General features: G+C 49.8%; 1 protein-coding gene across 6 annotated transcripts in view; it reads right to left on the minus strand.

The window, feature by feature from the left end:
• Positions 1-7282, minus strand: part of FBXO25 (F-box protein 25) — a 33368-nt gene extending 26086 nt beyond the window's left edge. For 5 of the 6 annotated variants that reach the window (XM_080661766.1, XM_080661765.1, XM_080661762.1 and 2 more), the window contains exon 1: positions 7149-7266. The gene's annotated coding sequence lies outside the window, so the exon portion shown is untranslated. Of the gene's footprint in view, positions 1-7148 lie in introns of all 6 variants that reach the window. The other variant, XM_080661761.1, reaches the window with a different exon arrangement.
• Positions 7283-7879: the final 597 nt, after the last annotated feature.

Below are 7879 nucleotides of genomic sequence, written 5' to 3' on the forward strand. Positions count from 1 at the left end.
TCCAGGTAGGCAGAGCAGGATGTCAGGAGAACAACGTATGTTAAGCAAGAAATGATGCACAAAGAGGAAAATGCTATAAAGTATTGTAAGAATTGAAAATTGTACACTAAATCTACAAAATAGTAGCTGATAACTCAACCAAAAATAGTTAACAGAATAATCCTATATAATAAAATGCTAATATACAAATTGTCTTCTCGACTGGGAGTTCAATCAGGGGGTGGGGCCGGCCAGCCAACTGCCCGAGGCCCCTCCCCACAGCCGGCCCCAATCAGGGAGGGCTGGCCAGACCCCACCCATGCATGAATTCGTGCACCGGGCCTCTAGTGTGCTGTATTAATCTGATGTCCCAAAATGGACTTGATGGATTTCACTAATGTGGGATATTTACAGGGTACATGAGATGGAAATGTTCAAATACAACCTCCCAACTATATTCAGTCTGACTAACACAGGTTATTAAATAGGCATTTATAAAGCCTTAGAGAAGACAAAAATCTTCAGAAGGAAATGATAAGTCTTCAACAATATTCCTGGGTCAACTACCAGTGCTCAGTTCCTGAAATGATATACGAAATGCATGATGAAGTAATTTTCCTTTGTACCAAGAGAATCCCAAAACCTAGCTAAACTGACTTATAGTCAGAACACATCTTTTTCAGTCCTATATTAATTTAAATTCTTGCTTTAGAAAATATTTAAAAACCATTCCTTAAGAATTAACACTATCTTGACAAGCCTCATCTTACAGACTTGTTTTACAACCTAGCCCCACTAAAATGCCAAAGCCACCAGCCATGCCCAGCCATCTGCAGGATCATCTAGGACTGCCCCCAACAGCATGCATCTGCTTTTTCATTTTCATGAGGTTTCAGATATAGGCCAGAGAACACTTCTCCAAAGGAAGGCAAGTCCCGTGATGTAGTCTCCTAAGAAACATACCAAAGAAAAATGTCTGTTAGGACCATCTTTGACTAGAGTCAAAATATCTCCCAATATCATCCCATGGATTCAGAATTCCGTGATTAAAAAAGAAAAATCTAGTGGCAACTGTGCAGAATATTGCTCAATAAACCAACTAAATACAGGGTTACTCCGATGACAAACTTAAGCACAGAAGCAATGTATTACTATGCTGTGTGCACCTTCCCTAAGTGTGCACCATCTAGCTGAGAAACGAAAAATAAGAGAAAACCACACACATAATGTAATAACACATGCAGATATATTTAAAACATGTAAAAATACATACATGTGTGCAGTTCTGTAATGTGGGCACTGAATGAGTAGAGAGGGAATAACTGAAGGAAATTCAGAGAAAAAAGCAAACCTCCTGGGAAACCTCGGAAGGGAACAGGACATGAGCTCGGCCTTAAAGCTCAGCGAGGCCTTCAGTGAATGGAGAGGCGAAGACAAAATACCCATCACTGAAGTGGCGGAGGGAAAAATCTGCAGATGGAATGCACGTGACTCGTGTGAGAATATCGAGCAGAATAGGCTGGCTGAAATAGAGAAATCTACAGGAAGGGTGGTAGAGAGAAACCAAGAAAGGTGACTAGAAGCCACATCACAGAGAATGTTGACTCTCAAAGATATTGGGACCTTATTCTCTGACTAGAGGCCTGGTGCACGAAATTCGTACACGGGTAGGGTTCCTAGACCTGGCCGGCAATCAGGGCCAATTGGGGCCTTCCTTTCCCCAGCTGCTGGCTGCCAGCTGGGGCCTTCCTTCGTTCTGCACCGCCCCCTGGTGGTCAGCGCAAGTTATAGCGAGCGGTCAAACTCCCAGTCAAACTCCTGAGGGGACAATTTGCATATTAGCCTTTTATTATATAGGATAATTAAAAGTTTTAAAGCTATATAGCAACATATGCAGAAACTGTTTTAAGAATTACTTCCCAGTTGCCCTGACCGGTTTGGCTCAGTGGATAGAGTGTCGGCCTGCGGACTCAAGGGTCCCAGGTTCGATTCCGGTCAAGGGCATGTACCTCGGTTGCGGGCACATCCTCAGTAGGAGGTGTGCAGGAGGCAGCTGATGGATGTTTCTCTCTCAATGATGTTTCTAACTCTCTGTCCCTCTCCCTTCCTCTCTGTAAAAAATCAATAAAAAAAAAAAAAAAGAATTACTTCCCAGGGCCTGTAGATAAAATGGGAGAATAGAGGCAGAAATAACAACTAATCAGGCAAAAGGAACTTATTGCCGACATCTCAGGTAACAAAATATTCTAAACTTTATGACACACACACATTATACTCCGCTATTTGGAGACTATGCCCACTCACACTCAGTACACTTATACTAGGCCTCACAAGCCATTCATGCAGCGTTTCCACTGTGGATAGTCAGCCTGGTGTTCCCAGTAAGACACTCAATTCCTTCACAACTACCAAAACACTACAGATAATTCATTTTGACTTTAAAAACTCTTCAGAAATTGCCAAAACCGGTTTGGCTCAGTGGATAGAGCGTCGGCCTGCGGACTGAAGGGTCCCGGGTTCGATTCCGGTCAAGGGCATGTACCTGGGTTGCGGGCACATCCCCGGTGGGAGGTGTGCAGGAGGCAGCTGATCGATGTTTCTCTCTCATCGATGTTTCTAGCTCTCTATCCCTCTCCCTTCCTCTCTGTGAAATATCAATAAAATATATTTTTTAAAAAAAAGAAAAAAAAAAAAAACTCTTCAGAAATGAACACAGTTGGTCTGAAATTTTCAGCTAAGTAGTTGTATTTCCATGGGTTGAAAGAGTGAAATGCAGCTGAAGGACAATGGAAATAAAATTAGCACATTTCCAACGTTTTCCTTTTAACAGAGGAAAATATTTGTTTCACGGCAGATGTGTGCATTTATGCATAGATTTGTCATGTTATGCTCTTTGAATTACAATAATATGCTCTTTGGATTACTTTAAAATATAATCTCCTACAGATTGTGAACTAAAAAGCAGACTTCATAAGCACAGTTATTAAAAACAGTAGAAAAGCCATGGGGTCGGGGAGGGGGAAAAACACAAATGGCAATTTCAAAGACGTGGGCCTCAAATTTTCAAAAATATTTCCGCCCAGCCGTGTGGCACAGTAGTTGAGCGTCGACCTATGAACCAGGAGGTCACGGTTCAATTCCTGGTCAGGGCACATGCCCGGGGGCTTGATGCCGGGTGTGGGGCCTGCAGTAGGCAGCAATCAGTGATTCTCTCTCATCATTGATGTTTCTCTCTCCCTCCCTCTCACTTCCTCTCTGAAATCAATAAAAAAAATACATTAAAAAAAGAAATTCCCTATCTAAGGCATCTAACTTTGCAAATCAGTAGATATCAGTGAACTTTTAGAATGAGGATGAGCCTGGCCAGTGTGGCTCAGTGGTTGAGCATCGACCCATGAACCAGAAGGTCACAGTTCGATTCCCGGTCAGGGCACATGCCCAGGTTGGGGGCATGCAGGAGGCAGCCTCTCTCTGAAATAAAAAATAAATAAAAAATAAAAATAAATTAGAATGAGGATGACCCATCACTTTTTGAGAATTTATCTGTTCTGCCACAGACCTGAATTGCGAGAGTTTTATAAGTGTATTTTAATTAAAATTACCTTTGTTTTGAGATTTTCCAAACGCAGAAATAAAAACTAGACATCACTGTTGAAAATTAAATGTGTAAGAGCAACTATTCCAAAGGTGGCGGTTAGGCTGTGAAACAGCTGGTATAATTTCCCATTTTATGCCAACTGATGCGGGCCCAAACTCAACTAAACCTCCCCTTCATCTCGACTCCAGGGGCAGAGCAGAGGGTGGGGCGCAGCGGGACAGGGTCAGGAAGTGCATTTACAGTGGAAATTCCTGATATGAGAGAGTCAGACTGATCAGGAAATGCCTCTCCTTCAGCAAGCATACCTTCTGTTAACTAATGCGAGCAGCAGCAGACAGTTATCAGATCTTAGGATGTGTAAGGCATTACTCTAACAATTTACCTGTCTGAGCTCCTCCTGTAGGCCTCACACCACCCTACAAGGGTTGTATTCTCACCCTCATTTTACAGGGTTAATTCTCCAATTTGTCGGTGAAGAAACGGAGGCCAACAGCTTGGTGAAGCTGGCATTTACACTTGTGGCCTGCCACTCCAGGCTCGATGCTGTGGCATCCTATCTAATAAAGACAGAATATGCTAATTGACCATCACGCCCTCACAAGATGGTGGCACCCACAGCCAATAAGGAGGGAATATGCTAATTGACTGTCACACCCTCAAAAATGGTGGCACCCACAGCCACAAAATGGTGGTGCCCAGTCCCCTCAGCCCCGCCGGGGCAGCAGGCGGCTGCTCCGTGCACCTGCCTCCAGAGTCCCCCAGTCCCCTCAGCCCCCCAGCTGCCCAGGGCCGGCCCAAGGTGCAGGCAAGCCTCAGCTGTTGGCTTCCCAGCCGCCCAGGGCCAGCCCGAGATGCAGCCAAGCCTTGGATGGCAGCTGCACAGCTGCCCAGGGCCGCCCGAGGCTCAGGTAACCAGGGCCGGCTGAGAGCAGTGAGAGCAGCAGAGGTGTGATGGGGGCGTCGCCTTCCCGATTGCCGGGTCGCCTTGGGCCCCTGAGGGCTCCTGGACTGTGGGAGGGGGCAGGCCGGGCTGAGGGACCCCCCTCCAGTGCATGAATTTTCATGCACCGGGCCTTTAGTATTTTTATAATAGCACTACTGGCCTGGTGCACAAAATTCGTGCACGGGGGGAGAGGGGGTCCCTCAGCCCGACCTGCATCCTCTCCAATCTAAAACCCCTAGGGGGATGTCTGACTGCAGTCAGACATCCCTCTCGCAATCTGGGACTGCTGGCTCATAACCACTCACCTGCCTGCCCCTAACCATTCTACTTGCTGGCCTGATGGCCCGATGGCCCACAACTGCCCCCCCTTGCCAGCCTGCTCACCCCCAACCGCCTCTTCCTTGGCCCCCACCACCATGGCTTTGTCCGGAAGGACATCCAGAAGGTCTCCCAGTCTAATTAGCACATTACCCTTTTATTAGTATAGATAACCTGAACACCTTATGAAACAGATGTCGCAGAACTGCAGATTTTTCTTATCATTTATCTTATATTACACATATACCAGAAATAATCTAAAGTAACCACTTAATCCTTCCTATATAATAAAAGGGTAATATGCAAATCAACCGAAGGCCAGAATGAATGGTCGCTATGATGCGCACTGACCACCAGGGGGCAGACGCTCAAGGCAGGAGCTGCCCCCTGGTGGTCTGGGAGTGCAGCTTAGCCAGAAGCCAGGTTCATGGCTGGCGAGTGCAGCCACCACAGCGCTAAACACCCCAGGGGGGATGTCTTACTGCCAGCTTCGCCCGCTCCCTGCGAAAGGGGGTCCCAGCCTGAGAATGTCGTGTACCGGGCCTCTCATTTAAAAATAAAAACACTGCCCCAACCGGTGTGGCTCAGTGGATAGAGCGTCGGCCTGCGGACTGAAAGGTCCCAGGTTCGATTCCGGTCAAGGGCATGTACCTTGGTTGCGGGCACATCCCCAGTAGGAGGTGTGCAGGAGGCAGCTGATAGATGTCTCTCTCTCATCGATGTTTCTAGCTCTCTATCCTTCTCCCTTCCTCTCTGTAAAAAATCAATAAAATATACTTTAAAAAAATAAAAACAAAAACACTACGACAAGGAAAACCTGACAGGAAATGTAACTCAGTAAGCTTTCAAAGGCTGCCCTGGGCAGTGGCTCAGTGGTTAGAGCGTTGGCCCTCAGACCAAAGTGTCTCCGGTTCAATTCCTGGTCAAGGGCACGTCCCTGGGTTGAGGTTTGATCTGTGGCCCCGGAGGCAACCAGTCGGTGTGTCTCTCTCACTTCCATCTCTCTCTCTCTCTGCCCCCCTCCCTCCCTTCTACTATCTCAAAGAAGAAAAATCAATGGAAAAAAATAAAAATATCCTCGGGTGAGGATTAACAAAAAAAAAGAAGAAGAAAAGAAAAGACAACATATGTTTGGCTATTTGCTTTTTTTTTTTTTTTTAAATATATTTTATTGATTTTTTACAGAGAGGAAGGGAGAGGGATAGAGAGTTAGAAACAACGATGAGAGAGAGACACCGATCAGCTGCCTCCTGCACACCCCCCACCGGGGATGTGCCCGCAACCAAGGCACATGCCCTTGACCGGAATTGAACCCGGGACCCTTCAGTCTGCAGGCCGATGCTCTATCCACTGAGCCAAACCGGTTTCGGCTGGCTATTTGCTTTTAAGTTAGAGGGAAGGGGAATGGAGCGACTCTACAGCAGTCATTCAACAGTAACTGAGCGCTGAGCAAGAGCTCCGCTATAAATACACGACGAACAAATAACAACGGGTTATGAGGACAATATTAAGGCACTTTCCGAGCAAAAAACCTGGCAAAGGAGCCCCCCTTATTTGTCATTTCTCATCATTAATTTTGAAAAAATAGTTCTCCTTGTTGTAAGAGAGTCACTGGTCCTCACTTGGATAACCATTTGACCGTTCTTACTGCTTTGTTTTCCTAACAAAACTCCCAGTAATTCAGGACCAAACGTGAATATGGATTCTAAGAGGGAAAGTACTGGATCCAGAAAGAACATCACGACAGGACACCGAGGGCTGAGCACGGAACCGGGTTTGCTGTCCGGAGGCCTGAGAGAGAAGAGAGTCCCTGACGCTTCCTGGACACGGACAGGGTTGGGAAACGGGGGACAGGGCGCATGACAGAAGAAAGAAAACGGGTTTCCCAGGAGGGCGGACCGGTCGGGGTGTGGAGGAGAAGCGGGCTTCGCCGGAAGGAAACGGCGTTCGGGAACCCGAGTTTTGGGACGAGTCTGCGCGGCCCAGGGAGGCGATGGGGCCGGAACGGAAGCGTCAAACGGAGCTCACAACGGGGACGAGGAGGGCGGGGCCGGGACAGCGGGGCGGAGGGCGGCGGGGCGGGGACGGCCCCGGGACGAGGGTCCCCCTGGCGGGGGCGGCGAGGGGAGGCCCCTGGGTCGGCGCCGCGAGCGGGGGCCCCCGGCGCGGGACACCCGGCCCCTAGGACGCCGGGCGGAGGGAGGCGGGGCGCGGGAGGCGGGCCGAGCCCCCGCAGAGATCCCCACCTGGCCCAGCCACGGCCCTGCCCCCAGAAGAAGCGGGCTCCGGGGTGCCACACCCTGTCCGTACCTGCGCGCCGAGCGTCCCCCTTCGCACCGGGATCGCCGACCACCGCGGGTCCCCACCTGACGGCGGCAGCGGCGACGGCGGCGCGTCCGGGTTTATTGCCGGAAGCCGCTGCGGAAAGCCCCGCCCTCAATCGTGATTGGCCGACGCAGCCCGCGTGACCGTGTTGCTACCCGGGTCGGGAGGCTGGTGGCGCGGGCATGCGCAGTGGGGCATCCCTCCCCCGCCCCCTCCGCAGTGGACGCCTTGCCCTGAGTGGAGATCCCGAGCTCGCGCGGTGGGCCCTCCTCCCTCCTCCCCGCCCTGCAAGCTCGCGGCACGGTGTGGGGAGCCGGGGCAGGGCCCCCTGGGCGCTCGCAGCCAACAGCACCTGTATCCGATGGCCACCTGGACTGCGGCCGGACGGACCCGGCCCAAGCACTGAAACCCAGGAACACCCGGGGCAGCCTAGATTCGCTGTCAGACCTGTGCACCGGGTTATTTATTTTTTACACGTAGTTTGAGGCTCAAGTGCTGGGCATTTATAAGCAATTCAGAGTATTGTTCAGATCCTTCTAGAAGGTTGCAATCTCCGGGTTTTTCCCCAAAGAGAGGAGCACCCTCCCCCCCCCAATCAGGCTGCAGGTGCAGGTCACAGTGGGTCAGAGTCCAGCGGTAAGCAGGGGTGCTGAGGTTGGGTCCAGGAAAGGCTACCACGAGCTGTGTGAGTGAATTCATGGTTGCCTTACCAGGGG

Source organism: Plecotus auritus, assembly GCF_963455305.1.
Source record: "Plecotus auritus genome assembly, chromosome: 3".
NCBI lineage: Eukaryota > Metazoa > Chordata > Mammalia > Chiroptera > Vespertilionidae > Plecotus > Plecotus auritus.